This window comes from Hakea prostrata, chromosome 5, assembly GCF_041222555.1.
Source record: "Hakea prostrata isolate BN-2017 chromosome 5, UWA_Hpros_2, whole genome shotgun sequence".
NCBI lineage: Eukaryota > Viridiplantae > Streptophyta > Magnoliopsida > Proteales > Proteaceae > Hakea > Hakea prostrata.
The window spans coordinates 50444568-50468638 of NC_142604.1; the positions used below are offsets into that span (position 1 = coordinate 50444568).

General features: G+C 38.0%; 2 pseudogenes; both read left to right on the forward strand.

Moving 5' to 3' along the window:
* Positions 1-6213, forward strand: LOC149016379 (wall-associated receptor kinase 2-like; annotated as a pseudogene).
* A 6191-nt stretch (positions 6214-12404) lies between these two features.
* On the forward strand, positions 12405-21710 carry LOC149016380 (L-type lectin-domain containing receptor kinase IX.1 pseudogene; annotated as a pseudogene).
* The last annotated feature ends 2361 nt before the right edge of the window (positions 21711-24071 follow it).

Consider the following 24071-nt stretch of genomic DNA (forward strand, 5'->3'; position numbering starts at 1 on the left):
ATGGATCTGAATCTCCTGATTTTACTGCTAAGTCTTTTGTCAACAGTTGCAGCAGTATCAATGGCGTTTCCCACACTAGTCCAGCCGGGTTGCATGGAGAAGTGCGGAAATCTGAGCATTCCCTATTGGTGACAGAGAAGGATGCTTCAAGGATCCTATTTATCTTATTACTTGCGATGCACAGCAAGATGGATCCTTCAAACCCCATCGAGGTGGTTTGCTCACTCGTGAGGTCCTTGACATAAGAATATTAGAAGCTCAAATCACTTGGCGAGGTGAATATTATGCTTATGAATGCTTCAGTGCTATAGAAGAAGTAACATCCAGAAAAACCCAGTAATTACAATATGACTATAGTTCCGTTCAGGTTATCAGCCAGCCGGAACAAGTTCATGGCCGTCAGTTGCAACACCCTAGCTTACATAACAGACCACAAATCCTTTACCACTGGTTGTGTGTCTCTGCGCAGTAACATTGATGGTGTGTTAGGTTTTTTATTAAAATCTATATTATCTATATATTAAGTTTCAAAATTAGTTTTTGCATTTCTTTTATTTAATTATTTTGTTTGTGTGTGGGACCCATGAGGTAAGGGTGGTAATGAGGCACCATGAGTAAAGGAGACCCTTCATGACCTTGGTTATGAGGCTCTTCATGATATTGGTCATGGGTCTTAATGGTTTTGATCATAGTGGTGTGGTGGGGTTACTTGAAGGGTGGAATTTACTTCAATTCTAACTCTTGACCATTAATTCTCATTTCAACTTCATGACCATTCATGGCCATTACCATGAGTGGGGTTGAGATTATTGAATTGATTCTCCAATTCATTGCCTTAAGAATCCTAAGGGGTGTAAGGTGAGGTTTTGATAAGGGGTTACTTGAAGGGTGGAATTTACTTCAATTCTAACTCTTGACCATCAATTCTCATTTCAACTTCATGACCATTCATGGCCATTACCATGAGTGGGGTTGAGGTTATTGAATTGATTCTCCAATTCATTGCCTTAAGAATCCTAAGGGGTGTAAGGTGAGGTTTGGGCCTATATAAACCCAACCCTTCCTTGCATGTGGTGTGTGCAAATTGAGACACTCCCCACTCACATTATTTGTTTTACAAAGTTCATTTCTTTCTTGAGTTGTCTAAGTGTTGTGCTCTTGCTTTTGGCTCCTTGAAGGGACTAGAAAAACTACCTCTTCTTCTAGTTGGAGGTTGCTTTATCTTGGAGGTGGTGGTGCGAAGAACCCTTGGTAGTAGAGTGCATCAATTACCTTAAAGACAACACTCAAGGTGTGACTCAACCTCATCGATCGGTGGTTCGTTCGGTTGCAACTTCAAGCTCTTCGGATTTGCTAAAGATCTTCATCTCTCAATTGTATTGCAATTTAATTTTTGTGTGTTTGAAGAATTTGTAATATAATTATCCCAACATGGTGTGAGAAACGGAACTTGTTTTGGGTTTGGTTGTTGCCAGACTTCAATCCCTTCAGGCCTTGATCTTTTCAATATGACTCTTGGGAGTGTATATAATGGCACTAGGATGTGGCAATCAAATCCTAGCAACTTCACTTTTGTTGCCGATCAAGATTGGTTCACCTTTGAATTATCAGATTTGGGTAAAAGATTTTTCAATTCAACTATTCCAGTGGTGATGGATTGGACAATTGGAATCAAACATGCGAAGAAGAAATTCATGATACAAAATCTTACGCTTGTGGCCCGAATAGCTATTGCTGTGATTCGGACAATGGCTATGGTTATCTACGCAGATGCAACAATGGATTTGAAGGCAACCCTTATCTCCCTCAAGTAGGATGCCAAGGTAATTGTTCAGCTCCATTATATGATTGCATATTGTTATGTGTGTTTCTTGATTTTTTCTACATGTTTTGAAGATTTATATAATCCAAATAGGAAGCTCTTTTAGGATTGTCCCTTTTTAAGGTATTCCATCTATTCACTATAAGAGACAAAGGGAGAGAGAGAGAGAGAGAGAAAACTACTACTACTATAAGCTTCACAAGAAAGAAAAAAAACCACTACTATAAGCTTCACAAGAAAGAAAAAAAAAAACTACTACTACTATAAGCTTCACAAGAGACACTACTACTACTATAAGCTTCACAAGAAAGAAAAAAAACTACTACTACTATAAGCTTCACAAGAGACCATCCCACTTTGAATCAATTGTTTCGAAGATGAAAATTAAGCCACCATTTAATTGGGTGTTCTTAAATTCTTTTAAATGTTTCAAAGATTGCTCCCTTGTGTTGGCCTTTGCCAACTAATCAACTAATCTCATGGGGGTGATTAGTGGGATTCATGGTTAAATAGTTCTTTTTTTGGATGAATAAAAACTTCTCTAGCAAACCGAAGAAAAAAAGGGGGTGGGGGGAGGGGTAGGGGTGTCAATTTGTAGCCCGAACCTTTAAAACTGAACGACACTGGCCCGTTATTTCCCAACCGGCCTAAACCGAACCTTAATGGGCCGAGGGTGGTGGAGCCCGCACCAACCCGAAACCGAACCGCAACCTGTTATAACCCGTTTTTTAATTTTTCATTAAATAATATTTGAATTGTTATATTACCATTAGGTAGTTGGTATAGACAATTAAAAAAATTAGCATGAATTCAAAGATCAAATAGTCATTTTACTACTTAATATCTAGGTTCGTGATTTCTGTAGAATGGGTGGGTTTTTTTTAATGGAAATTGACCAATAGCAACTTTGTTTTCCATATAATTTTCGCTTTTATTGTAGGATGCTCAATTGTTTTTTTTTTTTTTTTTCTTACACACCATAAACCGTTAGTCAACCCGAATCTAAACTGTTAGTCCAAACCATTAGTTAGCCCGAACCCAAACCACACCAAACCGAAACCGGTCCGAAACCATTATTTTATTAATGGGCCATGTTTGGGCTAGGTGTTTTTCAGCCTAAAACCGTTAAGCCAAGCCCAAAACTGCTCCAAACCGCACCGTTGACACCCCTAGGGAGGGGGGAGGGGGTGGCAGACATAGCTAGCAAAGCTGCAAACAATAAACCAGGCCAAGAAAGCAACAAGACAAAAGAACTAAGGCCTAAGCCAATACAACGAAAGTAAGAATCTACAATCCCCCCCCCCCTAGAGGACTTGTTGATGAGTGCCACTACAAAGTCTTCCTCAAATTGGTAGCACCCTCTAGTAGAGCGATTGCTATGCCTTAAGCTTTAAACCTGGGGGGAGGGGGTTTTTGAGTCAGAAGAACCTCCAAGACAGTCCAAGATCTCTGAAAAAGGATAGGAAATGAGTCTAGGGGTTTGAAAGCAAATGGAGATCGGGGCAGGGGGTAGAGAGTGAGGGGGGAGAGAGCGGAAGGAAGGGGGCTTGACCAAAGGAGGTGGGCCGAGAGGTGGATGAGGGAGACAAGGAGAGAGGCAAAGGGAGATTGGGCCGAGACCAAGGAATTAAAGAAGTACAAGAGAAAATGTGGACAAGAGGAGAGATGGGTTGGGGAAGTTTGGGCCATGGAATTAAAGTGGGCCAAGGAAGATGAGAGAAGGGGGAGAGGAGAGGGGTCATAAAGGAAAAGAGTGTCCTTGGGAGGGGATGGGCAAACTGGGCCAGGCCCAACCGGAGTGGAGGGGATAGTGAGGCACAAAGGGGAAAAAGGAGAGAGAAGAAGCGGTTTGCAAGTCATGAGATTAGGGAGTGGAGATGAAGGTAGAGGAAAAGGGGGGAGTCAGGGGAGCAGGTGAAGGGGGCAGGAGGAAGGGAGGTAGAGAAGGCCAACAGGGGCATTAGAAATGGGGTTAGAGGCAAGGCACTCCTCGACAAGGGAGAGATGAGCTAAACTATTACAATTCGCAAGAGGAAGGCCACCACCAACAGAGGTGGGGTTAGTAGTAGCAGGCAGAGAGGAGCGATAATGTTGCAAGCAAAATGGTGCGATTGGTAGGAATGTTCACTAGCAAGGACACAAACAATGGGTGGGGTGGATTATAATCTATGGGCAATTGGGGGAGTTTGTTAGGGGGCAGCAGTGGCCGATGGTGGAATTTAAGAGTATGAAGAGTATCCTAAGGACTAGTAGGAAGAACACTAAGGGGCTTCCAAAGTTCGACAGGGTTACACCAGATTGGTACAAGGGCTAAACCTATTCTCTACTTGACCCTACTAGGGTTGCTTATTTTATAACCCTAACATGCCTTTCAAGTTAAAAAGTCAAACAAAACTTGGACTCCTCTCATGACAAGTTTGAACTAGTTTGGGCCGAAGGGTTTTATTGATATATGTGATATTTCCCCTATTTCTTCCTATTTTCTTGATACTTATTTTTAACCCATATGGTTTTCATATGTTGCTAACAGATTTTTCATCTTTGTGATTCAATATTGGATTTGAGAAGACATAGATGAATGTGCAAATGGATATGTTAACTCATGTCATCAAAATGGTAAATGCAATAATTTGTTTGGGAGTTATAACTGCCATTGTCTGATAGGCTTCCTTGGTGACAGATGGAAAAATGAGACTGGTTGCACAACAGACCTCCGTAAAGGTTAATGCATCAATACCAATTGTTGCAGGTAATTTTCTTTTAAATTACAAACTCAATCTTCTTGATTTTTTGTTTTGTTGTTGTTTTTTTCTTTCTTTCTTTCTTTTTTGGGATTTGAGGTTCATTCGGGCCAGCTTTCGCATTTCTCGACTATATCCTCAGGAGAGCCTTTTATAATTAATATAGGCAGGGCTTCGCCCCTAGCCCAAAGGGTATTTGAAACACTGACCTCCTACATAGAAATGTTGGTCTTTTGCCAACTGAGCCACCCCTTGGGGGTTATCTTCTTGATTTGTTGTTCAGGTGAAAATCCTACAATGATAAGTTTTACATGAAAACTTTACATACTTCAAACCTAGAAAAGTATTTATTAACCCATATGAAGGGATTCATTTTTGCACTTGCATGATTATGGTAGTACAAACTTGATCTCATATAAACTTAAATGTCTATATTTTTTTATGCAAGTGTCATTGTAGGAATTACATTTGTATTTGTTTGTGTTTATTTTTCATATTGGGGACTTCAAAGGAGAAGAATCATCAAACTCAGAGAAAAATTCTTCCAACAAAATGGTGGTTTGCTATTGCAGCAACAAATTGCTTCTCGTAAAGGTGTCACTGATATTGCTGGAATTTTTACCATAGAGGAGCTCAAGAAAGCTACTAGTAACTTTGATGAAAGAAGGATTCTTGGCCAAGGAGGGTATGGTACAGCTTTTAGAGCAATCTTATCAAATGGCAAAGTAGTTGCAATTAAGAAATCCAAAGTAATGGACAAAGGACAGATTCTACAATTTATCAATGAAGTTGATATCCTGTCTCAAATCAACCATTGAAATGTGGTGAAGCTCTTGGGTTGTTGTTTGGAGACTGAAGTTCCATTGTTGGTTTATGAGTTCATATCTAATGGAACCCTTTTCATACATATCCATAATGAGAACCAAGAATTGTCTATCTCATGGGGAAACCGATTAAGAATTGCTGCAGAAACAGCCGGAGCATTGTCATGCACTCTGCTCATTCAATACCTATCCTCCATATAGAGATGTCAAGTCTTCCAATATACTTCTTGATGATAAATACATAGCTATAATATCTGATTTTGGGGCATCAAGATTGGCTCATTTGAATGAGACTCAAGGCACAACATTAGTTCAAGTGACCTTAGGTTACTTGGACCCAGAATGTTTTCATACCGGACGACTTACTGACAAGAGTGATGTTTATAGCTTTGGTGTTGTCCTTGTAGAGCTTTTGACAGGACAAAAGTCAATTATATCAAAAGGAAATGAGGAACATGAAACTCTTGCAGCACATTTCGTTTCTTCACTGCAGGATAACAATCTTTCTCAAGTTCTTGATTACCAAGTAATGAGTGAGGGAGATAGAGAACAGTTAGAGGCAGTTGTCTGGCTTGCACAGAGATGTCTCAAGGTTAAAGGAGAAGATAGACCAACAATGAAAGAAGTTGCAGTAGAGCTTGATTCATTAAGAATATCTTCTGAAATCCCATGGATACAGCACAGACATGAGGAAACTGATAGCTTTCATGGTGGACCATCAACAGATTTCTCTGCTAGGGCGACTGGCCGACAGTATTTAGGAGATTCTACCTTGATATCTTTAGAGATTCCACGCTGCTCTTATTCACAGCTGAGCGATCTTTGAATCTACCAGAAAGCAATTTTACCAGTGGTATTTTTTAATGTACAGTTGGGTTTTCCTTTCATGGAACGTACCATTAAACCACACCCCATGAACAGTGGAAAATTAATTCAAACACCCAAAATCTTATTGATATATTAATTATATTATCTTACACTCTTACAATTATTGATCAGACGTCAATTTAATGCTGGGTCCCCATCCTTTGTTTATTTAATTAGAGTTCTTGTTATGGAATCCAATTATTTTATTTACGTTAATTTGATTTTATCTCTACTAGCAGAACCTCGTGGTTTGTGTTCTCTTTTTAAAATGTTTATTAAAATGTTGACAAAAAAAAGTTTTTATGAGAAAAATGTTTTCTTAATTTAAAGACAATGCTACCATAGAAAGAGACAATGTCAATCAGGGTCAGGGTTAGGACCAACCTTTTCCGACTGGCTCAATTAGGGACAATTAGGGTTCAAATTCTCTATAATTCCTTTGCCTGCAATTTCCTGTAATTCTTATTTGAGATTGGGTCATCTAGTATATAATCATCCTATGGTCAACTTAATTCAAACAAAAATAAGAATTTTCCTAGGACTCTATTTTCCTCTCTCCTCTCGCCCCATGATTTTGAAAAGTTACCCAAGAACTCCGGCGATTTTCTTGTCTTTCCTCTTTGCTCATGGCGGTAACCTCTATTTTGTCTCCATGGAAGCTCTCTCTCACTCGCTCTCATTCTCTGTTCTCATGGAAGTAAAAAAAACCTGAAAACCTCTGCAATTTTCTTGTGTTGCATTATTAATTGCTACATAGTCTAATCATTTCTACTTTACACTAAGCTATTATCATTTGCTTCGCATCTGCCCTTTATGTGTAATTTCATATTTAGTTCTCTTGGAAAGGTCAGCCTCCTATGCCTGGTAATTAACCTTGAGTTCATAAATCCAGATTAGTGAATGCAAAGTCCTTTTCAGTTCACTCAAATCTGTAACTTAGTTATTACCCAAATTTCATCAAGACAGAACAACCAGATCGTTTATTCTCCCACAAAAAAACTCGACCACAAGGTAAGACTAGAACCAGAATAGTTCTAGTCCCACTGCCCTTAGTAGGTGCAAACTGCAAATTATGAGATTCTCATAAACATATTATCAAACAATTAATCCTCAACCCAATTTATTTTTTTTTTTTTAATTAATGATCTTACATCCATTGATTAGTAATTTCAACTGAAGACTCTCGTGGGAATTCATGATCTAATTTAAAGTTGTTGGAGAACTTCAATTGAAAAATTGCAGAGGTTTTCCAGTAATTTTTTTACTTCCTTTAGAACAGAGAGTGAGAGAGTGGAGAGAGAGCTTCCATGGAGACAAAATAAAGGCTTCCACCATGAGAAAAGAGGAGAGTCGAGAAAATCTCGTAACTTTTCAAATTCATGAGGCAAGAGGAGAGAGGAAAATAGAGAGTCCTAGGAAATTCTTTAGATTTGAATTAAGCTGACTGTTAGGGGTAATTTGGTATTTGTACTGCTTTAGTCATGAACCAAACCGGTTGGGTTCATTTTGGTTCACCGCCTATTGTATTAAGGTGGCTGGGTTGGTTCAGGGGTATTGTGTGCAAAACTCGTTTTTCATTTCTGAGATTTTACTCTCTGTTCTACGGGTTCTTCTTGGAGCTCTCTTGAAGCTTCGTTCATGGCCGACGTGTTCGAGAGCTTGTAGCTATGGTTATCCCTGGTGCTTGAAGGAGGAAACATAGGGTTTTTGATCGCTGGAGTGAGGCGAACACTCAATGGTATTTTAGAGACCTGAGGTTGCCTATATCAGGTGTTTCGTATTCCTTTCTTTTTCTTCTAGATCTGTAATCTCTCAAAAATACTTAGTGAATTGGATTCATACCGGAATCCCGGAGAGTAGGCTATGCCGAACTCCGTAATCATGTCTCCTTCTTCTTTGATGTTTGAATACCCTTGTATGTTCGGTCCACAAGATATTAGGGTATGAGTTTTTTAGATCACACGATCACACTGACCTTAGAATGATTATATGTTAGATGGCACAATCTCAAATAGGAATTACAGAGAATTATAGGGAAATGAATTATAGAGGATGTGAATCCCTTGATCAATGCGTCAAAAGCTCTGGTAAAACAAATTAAGTAAAGGCCTTTAATCTATCCCGTATTATGTTGGTCCATTTTAAAGCATACACTATAATGGCCCATCCATGATATTGTTTTCTTTCACTTTCTTAATACAAATTATCTTTGACCTAAAATGAATTAACTAGTATGGTTGGCACGTACTTTGGACCTCAATACTATGTAGCACTGTAGACGTCTTTGAGAAACCTTTGGCATTTTATATCCTTAAATGCATGATATTGTCTTCTTCTACTGCTACTTTTTATTTTATTTATTTTAATTTTTTTTTAAAATTTTTAACCACGGGAATGGTGATCTAGTGGTCCCAAGCTCAATCTGGTAAATGCTATACCTCAAGTTTGAATCCCTTTTGCTTCCTTGTTTATATTGGGCAGGTGAGTGCTCTTTTCCTAGGCATAGGCTCACTACCAACTTCTGTAGATTATACTAGGCCTCCGGTGGGACTATGCTGATGAGACCAGTACTTGCGCTTTGCTAATTCTAGTGCAAGAAACCCATCAAAATCCAAACATTGCATATCGAGAGGCGCAAGGTCTCCGTTACTGCATCCCTCTTTTTCATTACTAAAAAAGAAAATGCATCTATGCATAAGAATTGAACAATATAGAAACATCTACAGATCAACTGGAAACCAGCAACAACTGGCCTTTATATCAGTTAAGTGGGTGTTGAAACCATGGTTCAAAGTGTTGGCGATATATTGCCGAAACTCGACGATATATTGCAATGATTGAGATATATCAACCTGTTGGAGTGAGGCGACATGCAAGGGTGGACCCACTAAGGGGCCGGGGGCCATGGCCCCCCCCGGATTTTTAAACTTTTTATGATTACCTTAGTTTTTTCATTTTTTATATTAATTTTCTTTATTTTATAGCTTTTTTTCTCTTGTCACATGTGAAATATAGTATTCCCCCCCCCCCCCAAATTGGTAAATTTTGGTAAAATAATGGGTATAAATGTCATCCCTAGTTAAAAAACAACTCCTCAATCCCTATTTATGCTCCTCTGTCTTCTCTCTCACATCTTTTCTTTTTATTTATTCTCCTTCTATAAACGTGGGTTAGGGGCAATTTTTGAAAAATTATATTATTAAATATTCAAAATGTCATTTCTAATGCAAACTAATTCTTCAATTCCTATTTATTCTCCTCTTTTTTTTCTCTCTCACATTTTTTCTTTTTATTTATTCTCCTTCTATAAACGTGGGTTAAGGGAAATTTTAAAAAATATATATATTATTAAATATTCAAAATGTCATTTCTAATGGAAACTAACTCCTCAATCCCTATTTATTCTCTCATATCTCAGGAAAAAAAAATCTTCTCTACAATTAGGTTTTCTTTCTCTTTTTCAATTTATTTAATTTTTCTCTTTTACTCATTTTTTTGTTATTTGTTATTTGATTTTATATTATAAATAAAATATCTATAGTTAGTAAGTTAAGTAACTACCATTGGTTTGCATCTCTTTCTTAAAAAAAAAATGGTTTGTAACTGACTTTTTAGGATTGAAGTCATGTGTATTTTTTTAAACTGTGCTTTAATTTACCTATATCTTGTTGAAAAAAATACCATTACCAATAATTTACCTATTTTTGTCAAATATATGTGGGTACTACAAAATATATGTAAGTGTATTTCTTAATATAATAAAATAATTCATAGGTGGAACCCCAATGGGACCCACACAATATGAATGGTAAAAAAATATTGGTGCTTCCTTAATCTGGACTTCCATTATTCGGCCCCCCACTATTGAATCATGGTTCCGCCCCTGGCGACATGACACCCCCCTCCTACACAAGATCGACAATAAGTTGACGATATATTTCTGATATGTTGCCAATGTCGCCGATATGTCTCCAATGTTGTCGATATGTCGCTTCTATCTCCTATTTCTTGCATTTTAACCATATTTTGCTCCAATCATTGATGTCTATGAGTACATCTTGCTTTGTTATCACCGACTATTACATTGTTTGTATCGATCAAGCGGGATTTTAACAAATTTGCGAGTTTTTCAAACTTCTAATTTTGCCAACATACAACTGGGCATGTGTCGATTAGGAACACTAGTTTAGGTGATGTTTTAGGTCAAAATAACACTCTCAGTGTGTTTATTGACCTCAAGTTAGGCTACACAACAAAATTTAGACTAAAATGACCCCAAAACCCCTTGAAACTAGGGTTGATTTTTCATCGACACCCTGCAAATGTCGCCGTGTCGGTGGTGTTGTCAGCCATAGACACGGTGACACAGAGCGATTTTTCAAACCTTGCTTGAAACCTCATTTTGTCAGCCTCATTATGATAAGATGTTCTAACAAATTATGTGTATGTGAACCCAAGACCTCCCCATGGGAGTTTAGGTTGTTAACCGCTGGACTATTCTACTATTGCCCTAAATGTGTTTTATTGAATTAAAGAAAAAAAAAACAAAAACAATAAGATCACATGTGTCACATGCGTTCCTTTTTTATTGATCTGAAAACCACATGCTAACTTCCACTGGTATCGTGAATTCATACATAAGAGTTGACAAAGATAGTCTTGTAAAGTTGGTCAAGTCTAAAATATAAAAAAATAAAAATAAAAAATTGGCCAAGTCAATTATGATAAAATAATTTTGTGTCGGCCTAAATTTCTCAACTATTAGCAAGTAAAATATCTGATTAAATAAATACTTAAAATTTAGTATTATAGTAATTATTATTATTATTGTTGTTGTTTTATTATCAGTAATATCATCATCGCCACTATTACTATTATTAATAAATTGTTCACACTCTAAAATAGAAGCTTACAAACATTGACATGCAATTTATCTTTGAAAAGTACACACGTTCAAATCCATTAAAATGTTATTGGTATAGTTGTAAAGACCATTATACCTGTATTTATAATGGACCGAAAATTACCTCATCTATCATTCTTCGTTGGACTTTTTCTCCAACCACTCTTAATGATTTCCCTCTCAACTCAACCTCTTTATTTTCTTCGATTTTTCATTAGCATTGTTATGTTGAAGAATTAATCAGCGATAGGTCGGCCTAAACCAATGCAGCTCAACCAAGTTAAGGCTGGACCATAAACGGTTCAAGTAGTTAATCTTACTATGCATGTTCATTGATAACAACCGAATCCCTTGAAATCAAGGATAAGAATCCCAAATCAAAGTCTAGAGAATCGGATTAGTACGGGAGTCCAGAAGGAACTCAACAATTCATATTCAAGTAGAACTCTCTCTCTCAACAGATCAAACTTAAAGGAAGGAGTTCGAATCAAACTCAATAACAAGATAGCTTAGGTAATCTCAAACTATAAATACCCTGGCCTATGCTTAGAAGAAGGGACGTTTTCTGAAGATCATATCTATCTTGCTCGTTGCATACAACCTTCTTGATTCCTAGATTTAACACTCAACTAACTTGAGCTTTGGAGTTGTTACTCGACCACCACGGTCGAGCACAGTCTTATAGGTACCATTGATCGTTTGGTCGAATAGAACCATTGATCGTGTGGTCGAACAGAATTTAACAGCAACAATTTGCGCCGTCTATGGGAACCTGGTCAAAAAGTCATCATGCAAACCAGATCAGGAAGTCATCATGCAAACCAGATCAGGAAGGATAGTTGGAAATGATTAAAGTGAAGGAGAACAGGAGATCAATAAAGGGGATGCTCCTTAAGGGATCAAAAAAGTTCCTCAGCATGAAGCCCTAGCAGAGTAACTCAATCAATTTATAACAATTGATCAGTTTAACGAGTTGCATAAATAGATCCTGGACTTGAAAGAACTGATTAGGGCGAGCATCCGTCAACAGGTAGCCGTACCTAGAACTGATCAACATGTTAATCTAATTAACCCTGATGAAAACAGAGAAGGTTGACCTTTGAAGCTAAAGGAGGTTCAAGCACCACCACCCGACCATTCCACAAGACTACCCTTAAGAAATCGGGAAAAAGGAAAAGAGAATGTCGGAGAAAAATTTCGACCATCAAGAGAGGTAGCGTCTAGGGACCCTCTTCCAAGTGATGACAATGAGGATCGAGAAAGTAGCACTCGTCCTATCGACGGCCATCAAGGCGGAGATAATAATGGAGTTCCTACCACACGCTGATTATGTAGATAAGCAATTCATAGAACTTGAAGAGAAACTGAAAAAGGTAAAGGATTCGAGCAAGGATGCTCTATACTTTGTTTTGAAGGAAGACCCTTTTGTCCGAGCAATCTCAAAAGCAGAGATGCCAAAAGATTTCAGATGCCCGACCTTCACAGTGTTCGACGGGATGAGATGCCCAAGACGTCACATCATGCACTATAATTCTGTCATATCTTCATACAGACATAGTGAAGTAGCCATTTGCAGAATTTTTTCGGCTTCATTTATTGGGGCCGCCTCTGAATGGTTTTTAGGACTTCAAAATGGCTCGAAAAAGAATTTTGACCATCTTGGTCAAGTGTTCTTGTCCCGCTTCCAAAGTGGAGTGAGTACAAAGAAAAGGGAAGACACCTTGTTCTCCATTAAACAAGGTCCTATTGAATTGGTTGGAAACTATTTCGAGAGGTTCAACAATCTACTATTCAAATTAAGAATCTAGATGAGAAAATAGCCTTTCATGCACTTTATCAAGGGCTTAACCACAAGGGGGTCCTTGAGTGCCTCCTGTTGGACATGCCCAAGACATATGCGGATTTGCTCAAACGATGTCACAAGCAGGTGAAAATATCATAAACCAAAGAGTCCCAAAAGAAGGAGCCCACCACAGAAACAAAAACAAATAAGGAAAGCTTCTAGTTGAGCAGACTTCCAGCCACAAACCCTAGCAAGGGTGGTCGGCTAGAGTGGACTAAGAAAATTGAAGGAGCATATACCCCTCTGAATGCTAGAAGGTCAAAGATTATGATGCAGCTCAAAAGCCATGGATTGCTAAAGTGGCCAAACAAGATCCAATCTAGTTCAGAGGATCGTGATCGAAACAAATATTGTGAGTTCCATAAAGGCCATGGTCATTGGCCCATAGATTGGCGGCATTTGAAGATAGAGATTGAAAAATTAATTTCTCAAGGATAATTAAAGAAATATGTCCTAGCAAAGCAAGGAACCCTTCAACCACCAAAAGGGAGGTCGAAAAAGAGCTAGGTCGACCAGCAGAGAGGGGCATAGAAGCCCTACCAGAGGTTGACCAGAGGGGAAGATGCCACCCGAAGGAAATGATCGCCAATATATACGATTCTCAGAGGCCCAACAGGAGAATCGACTCTATAGTCTAAGAGGAAAGCTCGGTATATTGGGAACACTAAATTTGAAAAACCAATTATGAAAATAATATCAGAACCAATAACCTTTTCTTCCATATACATGCAAGGAGTACAAACTCTGCATGATGATACTCTTGTAATCAAAGTCATCCTAGCCAGAATTAAAGTCCACAGAGTATTAGTAGATACTAGATCATCAATAGATTTATTATCTCTAGAAGCAATTCAAGAAACTAAAATTAAGCGAACACATGCTCATCCCAAGGAGAGAAAATTAAGTGAAGACATGCTCATCCCAAGTGGAGAGAAAACTAGGTATGAAAATAATATCAAAACCAATAACCTTTTCTTCCAAAGATATGCAAGGAGTACAAACTCCGCATGACGATACTTTTGTAATCAAAGGCATCCTAGCCGGAACTAAAGTCCACAGAGTCTTAGTAGATATTAGATCATCAGTAGATTTATTATCTCTAGAAGCTTTCAAGAAACTAAAATTAAGCAAACACATGCTCATCCCAAGTGGAGCCTAGCTATATGGATTTACAAGATCTTCAACCCGAGCAAAAGGAACTATCAGATTAGATCTCTGAATTGGTGAGCATCCAAGGGACAAGGTTGTTCGGGATTTATTAGCATATAATGTCATTCTAGGTCGGCCAACTCTTTGTGTTCTACAGATAGTGGTGTCTACTTTACACATGAAGATGAAATTCCCGACCAATAATGGAAATTGAGAATGCAATGCCGACCAGAAGTCTAGTCGACAAAGTTATATCAATTATATAAGCAAGAGAGCAAGAATTTGTTCTACCATGTCTGTTGAAATCAGAGATGATCGAAACGAAGAAGTGATGCAAAGAACTGAACTAGTCGAGAAGTTTGAAAGTTGTTTAATTGTGAATCAAATGAATGGAGTATATATGAAGCTAAAGGAAAAAGAATGAGCAAGTATGTTAACATGGTTGACCAATATAGACCACACTTTTTGGTTTTGCTAGTCAAGCAAGTACCTAGAGCATTGAATGATCAAGCAGATGCACTCTTTCGTTTATCTATAGAAAATCTGAACAATGCAAAACCAGTTGTTTATTTGGAAGTAATGTTAAGTCCGAGCAAATGTCGACCACATGCAGATACATACCGAGCAAGGCTGGATGGATCCAATCACTTGCTACTTAAAACATCATTAGGTTGCAGAAGATCCAAAAAAAACCCAAACAATTCAGTAAAGAGCTACTCGGTACACTATAGAGATGGTTGGCTATACAAGAAGTCCATGACACAACCACTATTACGATGCCTAGGGACTCCAGAAGCTTCCAAGGTCCTACGGGAGATACATAAAGGGATTTGCGGAGCTTACATAGGAGCTCGAGCACTTGTAGATAAACTATTAAGTCAAGGATATTTTTGGCCTACTATACAAGAAGACGCGAGGAATTATGTTCGAAGATGCGAAAAATGCCAAGTTCATGCCAACATACCTCATGCTCCGTTCCTCCGGCAATGCCTTTGACATCAATTCTTTCACCCATTCCATTTGCAAGATGGGGAATAGACTTGGTAGGGAAGTTGTCTAAAGCTTCAAGAAGTAGAGAGTACCTAGTGGTTGCAGTGGACTACTTTACAAAATGAGTAGAGGTTGAACCTCTTGCTTCAATTAATACCAATCAGATGAAGAAGTTCATCACATATAATATCATATATCGATATGGGGTCCCAAAAGTAATTGTTACTGAGCATGGAAAACAATTTGAGAATCTAGAATTCAAAAAATTATGTAGGGACCAAGGGACTGAGCACCACCTCTCCTCAATGGCATACCCTCATAGTAATGGTCAGGTAGAAGTTACCAATAGGTCTATGCTCGATGGGGGTAAAGAAAAGACACGATCAACTGAAAGGAAGATGGGTAGAAGAATTACCCGGTGCTCTTTGGTCATTCTGACTAGCTTATGGAGCTAATGCTTGCATACCAGTAGAAATTACGGTCGGATCCCTCAAAGAAGAAGAATTTAATGAAGATGCCAATATTGAAGGAATGAAGGCAAGCATAGACTTCCTTGATGCGGTAAGAGATAAAGTTCAATATCGTCTAGAAGAATATCAAAGGCATATTACAACCTACTACAATGCTAGAGTCAAAATGAGACAGTATCTACCTGGAAATCTAGTACTTCGCAAAACAACATTTTCATATTTGACCAATCAAGGGATGTTAGCTCCAAACTAGGAAGGACCATAAATAGTGATCCAACAAGTAGCACCTGGAACATACCACCTAAGAGATCCAGAGACCAGGCAAGAGGTTCTCCGATCATGGAATTCGAACAACCATACAAGATATTACTAATAGCAAGGGGTTACAGTTCCAATATTTTTGTACTAATTAACAATGCAGCTATTCTTGTTTTATTAAAGCAATACAACTGTAAAAAACGCATTACGGCAAAGCAATAGACTTTAAGCTTTATTAGCAATTAGATACTCTAAAAAGCACGATGTCTGCACGATTTAAGATTGCACTTCAAAATTACCATGCTCGGGGGGATGAGATAGTATTCAAGGGTAACGACCAAAGACATGATTGGGAATAAAATTTGAGCAAGAGCAAATTCATTCAATAGATGAACGGCTAAGAAAAATAAACATGTATACACATGTTAGTCAATTAAAGAGTCGACCAAATTACATTTACAAAAAGTCAATCAAAGAGTCAACCAATTACACTTCACAAAAAATTCAAAAGAAGTTCAAGAAACAAGAAAAAAATGCTCGATATAGGTTTGGTAGTATGATCAACCCTTTCTTCTTTTGACGACTCCTCATCTCCCGAACCACTGTTGTTGTCTATTTCTTCCTCTAACAAACTATCCTTTTTAGTTGGCTGAGAGTTGCTCGATGCACCAGCCTCAGGGATTGGCTCCTAGTCTAAATCCAGGAAATCCTCAACATCCACTCCCTGAGGCAGAAAATGTGGTTGGCCCTCACACCATTTGGGACGGGGAAACTTGAGGTCATCAAAGATCCCAGGATTGATCAAAGTTTTAAATTTCTCCAGGTCCTCGAAAAAGTTTGCCTCCGAGAATATTGATAACCAGGGGCAGCCACCTTCACCATGAACTGATGGCTCTTTTGTGTTCATACCCACCGAAAAATCACCTCATGATGAAGTTCATTGGGGAGGTCTTCGAAAGTGCTCGGAGCCCTTTCTTCTACCAGCTTTGAGAGGTGAGCCACTTCAGAATTGGATGAGAGAAGATTCTCTAGTAGAATGGAAATTTCTTTCCCTTTGTCGGCAAGAGATTGCTCCTTCTCGACCAAGGCTCCTTGGTTTTCCTCCAGTTGGGTCTGTAGAGAAGATTGTTCATCTTCAATTGCGGAATTTACTCCCTTTAGAGCAGCAATCTCTCCGACCAAATCAGCCTCCCTAGCAATTCAAGAATCTCTGCTCAAACGTAAGTTGGCCAATTCAGCTTCTTGCTCGTTCAAACGCTGCTCTAATTGACGACTTAAGAAATGATCTTCTCAAGCAACGTATATAGTCTCACTCAAAGATTGAAAGAGAGCACAACCTATCCTGTGAAAATAACAAGACTGACCATTAGAAAATGAATAAAAGTAATAAAAATATTCAAAGGCAGATTAGTCGTGCTTCATAGTAACATTGTGGGCTTGAAGACGACTCATCCCACATAGGTAACTCTGATCGGCAGGCAATAAAATACTGGCCAACTAGTCATTGGCAATCTGGGAGCCATCCGAGCTATAAAAAATAGATGACTTGTTGTTCAACAGCCAATCTTGCAAAGAACCAAGCTACCAGAAGTAGTTGAATCCCTTGGAACAGATGAAATGGCTAATATTGTCTCTTTAAGGGGAACCTCTTCAGCAGGCCCTCTAGAAAGTACTTCCTCAGACTTGCTCAGAGCATTGGAGCTCGGTACTCTTTTGCTAGGTCGAGGTGGAAGAGAAGACGACCTACCCCTTTACACCCCTTGGAAGCATCTCGTCCCCTCGAAGAAGAAGCTTGGGGAACTCGACCTTTGTTAGATTTGGTCGGTGCCTGGTCTCCACTTCCTTAAAATCTTTCTCAATAGTGGCGGCTTCAAATTCTTCCTCCCCGATCAACATTGCAACACGATCAAGAAGACTTAGATTGTTGGAAGTATAAAAAAGAAAGAAATACATTACTACAGAGAATAGAAAGCTCACTAGGTAAAAGCCCCCAATATTAAAGGATAATCAGGTATCCAGGCAATATCCGTTGATTGCTTGAAAATTCCGATCTTCTGTAGGGATCTATAGGATATTGTTTCCAGCCTCCTACATAAATCGGTTCAGATCGGGAAAAAAGTTTGACCCCTCCTTGGGACCCTTTGACCACCAAATGGGAAAGAGGGGAGTCGTGGGTGGTCGGACAAGCAAAAATCTAGGACACCATCCTTTTGTGTTCTACGGAAGAGTGCTATCCCCGACAAAATTCCAATCCCAGTTCAATTAATGAGCAGTCCTTTTAGACACATAAAACTAGAAGGCCTGCTCATGCTTCTTGGCCATAAAAAAATGAAGGAACAAATCCAATATGGGAGTAACACCGACCTCACTCTGTTGGTAGAAACCCCATAAGCAAATAATGTTGCGCCAACTATTCGGTGCTAACATTCCTAAACACATACCAAAATGGTTTAGAAGGTCAACGAAGACAAGGTGTACGGAGAGCTGGAAACCACTCTTAAAGGCATCCTTGTAAATGAGGCATGATGAGTAAAGGAGGCCCTTATTGACCTTGGTTATGAGGCTCTTCATGACATTGGTCATAGGTCTTAATGGTCTTGATCATGGTGGTGTGGTGGGGTTACTTGAAGGGTGGAATTTACTTCAATTCTAACTCTTGACCATCAATTCTCATTTCAATTTCATGACCATTCATGGCCAATATCATGAGTGGGGTTGAGGTTATTGAATGGATTAAATCCAATTCATTGCCTTAAGAATCCTAAGGGGTGTAAGGTGAGATTTGGGCCTATATAAACCCAACTTTTCCTTTCATGTGGTGTGCAATTGAGACACTCCTCACACTTGCATAATTTGTGTTACAAAGTTAATTTCTTTCTTTGAATTTGTCTAAGTGTTGTGCTCTAGCTTTTGGCTCCTTGAAGGGACTAGAAGAACTACCTTATCTTCTAGTTGGAGGTTGCTTTATCTTGGAGGTGGTGGTGCGAAGAACCCTTGGTAGTAGGGTGCATCAACTACCTTAAAGACAACACTCAAGGTGTGACTCAACCTCATTGATCGGTGGTTCGTTCGGTTGCAACATCAAGCTCTCCGGATTGGCTAAGGATCTTCATCTTTCAATTGTGTTGCAATTTTATTTTTTGTATTTTGTAGAATTTGTAATACAATTACCCCAACAAAAAATAAAGCATCTTGTCCAATTCAAGCTGGGAGCTAAAGCCTTTGAGCAAAAATATTTTGGGGTACAACAAACTCATGAGGCTTTTTATATTATTAATTTTTTGGGTAAAACAAACTTATGGCTCTCTTGTTACTCTCTTCTAGTGATGAAACCAACACTTCTTGCTAAGTCATATTAATATCACATCCCCAGTATTAATAATAAAAAAGAAATAAAAAAGAAAAGTTTCTTGACCCAATTAATTATGAACATGTAAAATATCTGATTGAAGAAATAGTTAAAATTATATTATAACAAACTTATGGCTCTCTTCTTACTCTGCCTAAGTTTCTTGATCCAATTAATTGTGAACATGTAAAATATCTGATTAAAGAAATACTTAAAATTATATTATTACTATTATATAGTAAATTGTTCCTACGAAGGACATAATATAGTGACACTTCCTTTTATGTTTTATAAGCATAAGGACTCCAAAGAATCAATGTCACATAGCAAATTAAACAAATAGTCTTTTCAACATTTTACACCCTTTTTAACATTGCAAAACACATGATTCCAATTTTGTTTGAATGATTAGTATTATAGTTGTAAAGACCATTATACTCTTATACATAATAGGGTGAAAAAAACCTCATTTATCATTCTTAATAAATATTTTCTCCAACAACTTTTCATGAGTTGTTTCCCACATGAACCTCTTTCATGTTCTCTATTTTTCATGAATGTGTCTAGGTAATCTCATATAAGCTAAAGAGTATTTTTTGAATTAAAAAAATAACTATAGTTTAACAGTAGTGCTAAGAAAAGGACTGAACTATTGTGTTTAACAAAACATCAACTTTAAGATGTATTTATTTTTTAAAGATAAAGCGGAAAGTTAGTATTTAGATCCAAATCAGACAGTTCTAATTACGATGAAACACAACATTTTGCAAAGCATGCATTGGCATGCGGAATCCCATCTCAAGACCTCACCAAATTACTACAACTTCTAAATTAAACGAATAAAATCTCCCTCTCACATTCTCAAAAAAATACATTTCTCTTTTTTCTTTATTTCTTTATTATTTCTTTGGTTGCCAACCCCGGTTTCTAAGGCTTTGCCCTGACTAATCTGGTGTTCGACCCGGGTCGCACACCTAGCTGTGGTTGGTGAGTCTCCCAGCTGAAATTTTTTGCATTCACAAGGTTTCTTTTTTTTTTTTTTAACTTGTCCAAAGAGGCACCCAATGTTGGATGTCGGCATAATGAATAAAGAAAGGAAAAAAATAAAAAATCCATCACGGCAAGCCTTAATCAAACACAATTAAACAAGCGTTTGTCAGTGTTATCAACATTTAGTCCCATTCATACTGGGGAGCTGAAGCCATTGACATTAATCATGGCTCTTGTCTTTCAAATAATTGCAATCTCCAAATCTTAACATCATTCTTCCATGTATCAATATATATCTTTCTTGCTTTCAGTGTAGTCCTGCATGCCTTCTATAGCATTGAGCTTAATTCAATTTTCCTAGGCTCAAACCTTGTTATTATTGAATCTTGTTCGTGAAGCTGCCATGATTATTGCCCTACTCATATTTTGGGCTTTCCGTCGGAGAAGGAATAAAAAATTAGCGAAAGCAGATGACGATGATGATGGTTTAATCTTAGATGTATCAAAGGGGCCTCTGAAGTTCTCATACGCTGCACTAGCCAAAGCAACTAATGATTTTGATGAGAAACAAAAGCTCGGAGAGGGAGGATTTGGAGGTGTTTATAGAGGTTTCTTGCGTCGTCTCAACATGGATGTTGCTGTGAAGAGGGTATCTAAAAGTTCTAAACAAGGAATAGAACAGTTTGCATCAGAAGTGAATATCATTAGCCGATTGCGACATAGGAACCTCGTGAAACTTATTGGTTGGTGCCATCAACGAAAAGAGCTACTTCTTGTGTATGAGTTCATGCCCAATGGAAGCCTAGATTCCTATTTATTTCGAAATCAGAGTTCCTTAACATGGAATTTGCGGTATAAGATAGCTCTTGATATGGCCTTTGCAATCAGGTATTTACATGAAGAGTGGGATCAATGTGTTGTCCACAGGGATATTAAATCGAGTAATATAATTCTAGATTCCAACTTTACTGCCAAGCTTGGAGATTTTGGTATGGCTAGGCTTGTGGAACACGAAAAAGAATCAAAAGAAATCAAATCTGTAGCGGGAACACTGGGATATATGGCCCCTGAATATTTTCTTACTGGAAAAGCTAGCAAAGAATCTGATGTCTATAGTTTTGGAATTGTTCTCTTAGAAATAGCTTGTGGGAGAAAGGCAATTAGCTTGATGGCTGACCCAAGTGAAGAAATTTTAGTAAACTGGGTCCGAGAGCTCTATGGAAAAGAAAAGCATCTTGAAGCAATTGATCCAACCCAGAAAAGTTTGGATTTGGATGAGAAGCAAATAGAGTGTTTGATGGTTGTTGGGTTATGGTGTGCTCATCCAGATTACAAGCTTCGACCTTCTATGTGGGAAGCTATTCTTGTTCTCAAATTTGATGCTCCACCGCCGCCCCGCCATTGTATATGTTTGCATTCACCAGTAGACCATGATTCGTCTATGTTTGGTTCGTCTACTTTTGTGGCCTCACTTACATTTCCACGTTAAACAGAACGTAATGCTTCTGTTTAAGAACTCAAATCATATGCCCATCTCTGCTAACATAGTTTTGGATCCAAGACCCTTTTTGTGGTTCTGTATTGTAGTTTATAATTAATGAAACAAGTTTTTTTCAATTCCTTGGTCGTGTTCTCGAGAAGTGATGCTTCTCTTTGTATGCCATTTGTTTAGATATACCAGTTTTATGTAAAACTTTTTTTTTACATTTTTGTGTTAAAAGATGTTATTTGCTTGGAAATGGGTGTTTGGTAAATCTATTATGAAAATATTTCTGATGCTGATGCCTTGGCTTGAAAATTTCAAGGGCTTCAAATTCATGTGCTGATGCCCTGGCTCGGAAGGCCGTGTCCACACCGTGTAGGACATTTTGGCCACATTCCACTCTCCTGGTTGCAGGATTTTCTTCAACTAGATGTATAACACGGTTCTCTCTTAATAAATCTTTATGTTTACTAAAAAAAAATTATGAAAATATTTGTAGAAGACAATTAGAATAAGTTTGTGTTTGATAAACCCATTCTAAGGTTTTAATCGGGACCAATTTTATCACTTTCGTTTTTATTATCTGGTAAAAACATATTTTTGATGTTCAGACCACTTTTCTAATTAGTCCGTTCTTAAATAACAAAATAATGAAATGTTTTAACAAATGTCTCTAAGTCTTTAACCCGTTTTTCTGTTCCCAAAAAACCAAAAAAAATGCTAAAAACGTATTCTAAAAAAGTTACCAAACGCGCCCTTATATTCTCCGATCTTCGTGATTAGTACTGTGTGGAAATTCTGTGGTCAATCCAACTATTTGATCAATCAAGCACTTCCTATAGATCATGTCCCAAGACATTCTAGGAATCGATCATGTAGAATCAATTTCTTTCCTTATGAGATGATTCATACGGCAACTATAATCAAAGGGCTCCAGCTGAGAATGGGATCAGTAGACTTGTAATAAAAATGATAAACAAACTCCAGAGGTCAATTTCGAATGTCCTTAGGTTATTGTATATAAATTCTGTTTTATCCCCTAGATAAAGCTATCATTTTCTGAAAAATAAAAATAACAGGCCATAAAAAATAAAAATAATGGCCGAAAACTTATCAAAAGGGGTAATCACTTTTGTCTCCCTACAGTACAGGTAAATTACAATCTGATCGCTTTAGTTCTAGTACTTTTTCTGTTTTCATTATTGTTCCTTTGTCATTAAAAACCATTTGTTAAGTATGACATATCATCTTTCCATTTTTAAAATCCCAAAATACCGCTAAGTGATATTTAATTTTATGTACGAGGCCCAAGTAGTTTGTTATGAAACAATAAAGTATATTTTTTTAAATACAAATAGGACCATTGAGCAAGCCAAATTAGGTCAGAGTAACCAGGTGGTTGAGCAGAGACAATCAAATATCCATAAAGAAAAGCATTTGTTACGTTTAAATGCCAAATCGGTCAAGAATAAAATACAAAGATGAACGAAATAAGTCGAATTATAATCGGTTTTAGTCACAGTAGAACATCATTTTTGGGTCCACAACCAGCATTCACATCTCCAGAAGGCCCAACAACTGTGCTAATCCAATTCTATAATTGAGGAATAGAGAAATGGAGGTGGGCTGTGGCGGCCGGGTGGGGACGGGGTCTGGTCATCGGCGGCAGTGGGCAGTTTTTGGTAGTGGTGAGCATTTTCCCGTAAGGGATGAAAAGAAGATGGATGAAGGGATTCTCCCTTCACCCGCCTAAGGGTTGGATATTGGCAACAAAAAGTATTTAAGTAGTTTTACTATATATTTAACAGCAAATTTAACTATGAGTAATTTGTAATTATGAATGTGGGTGTCATGTAATTTATGAGAGGTGGTCACTAGTTTCACCCCAAATATAGTGAGTGCAGTGTAATCCCAGTACCATTTTTTGCCTTGACCTGTTTTCATGGCCAAAATTTTGAGCCTATGCCGTGTTCAGGCTCAAGTCAAGACATGACAGGTTAGGGCCACTCGGGCCAAACTTGCAATGCTAACTCTGGCTTTATTATAGTAGTTGACGAAGTTTCATTATCATTCTTATAATGGGGCCATGGATCTGATGAAGACATTGACGAATGTGCAAATGGATCAAAAATTAATTGCTCTGAGACTGCTATTTGCAACAATACCGTGGGAAGTCACAACTGCTATTGTCTAGAAGGCTACCATGGTAACAGTCTCGAACTCGGGACTCTTTGTACTAAGAGCTTGAAATACACTCTGGTTGAAATTCTAGCAGTTATGTTTCTTTCTGGTTGGTTGTTGGTGTGAGGAACACTTACAGCTGAATTCTTTCCCTCGGTCCTTGCTTTTAGAGCGGTCTTGTGGGGGTTTTATTTGAGATCT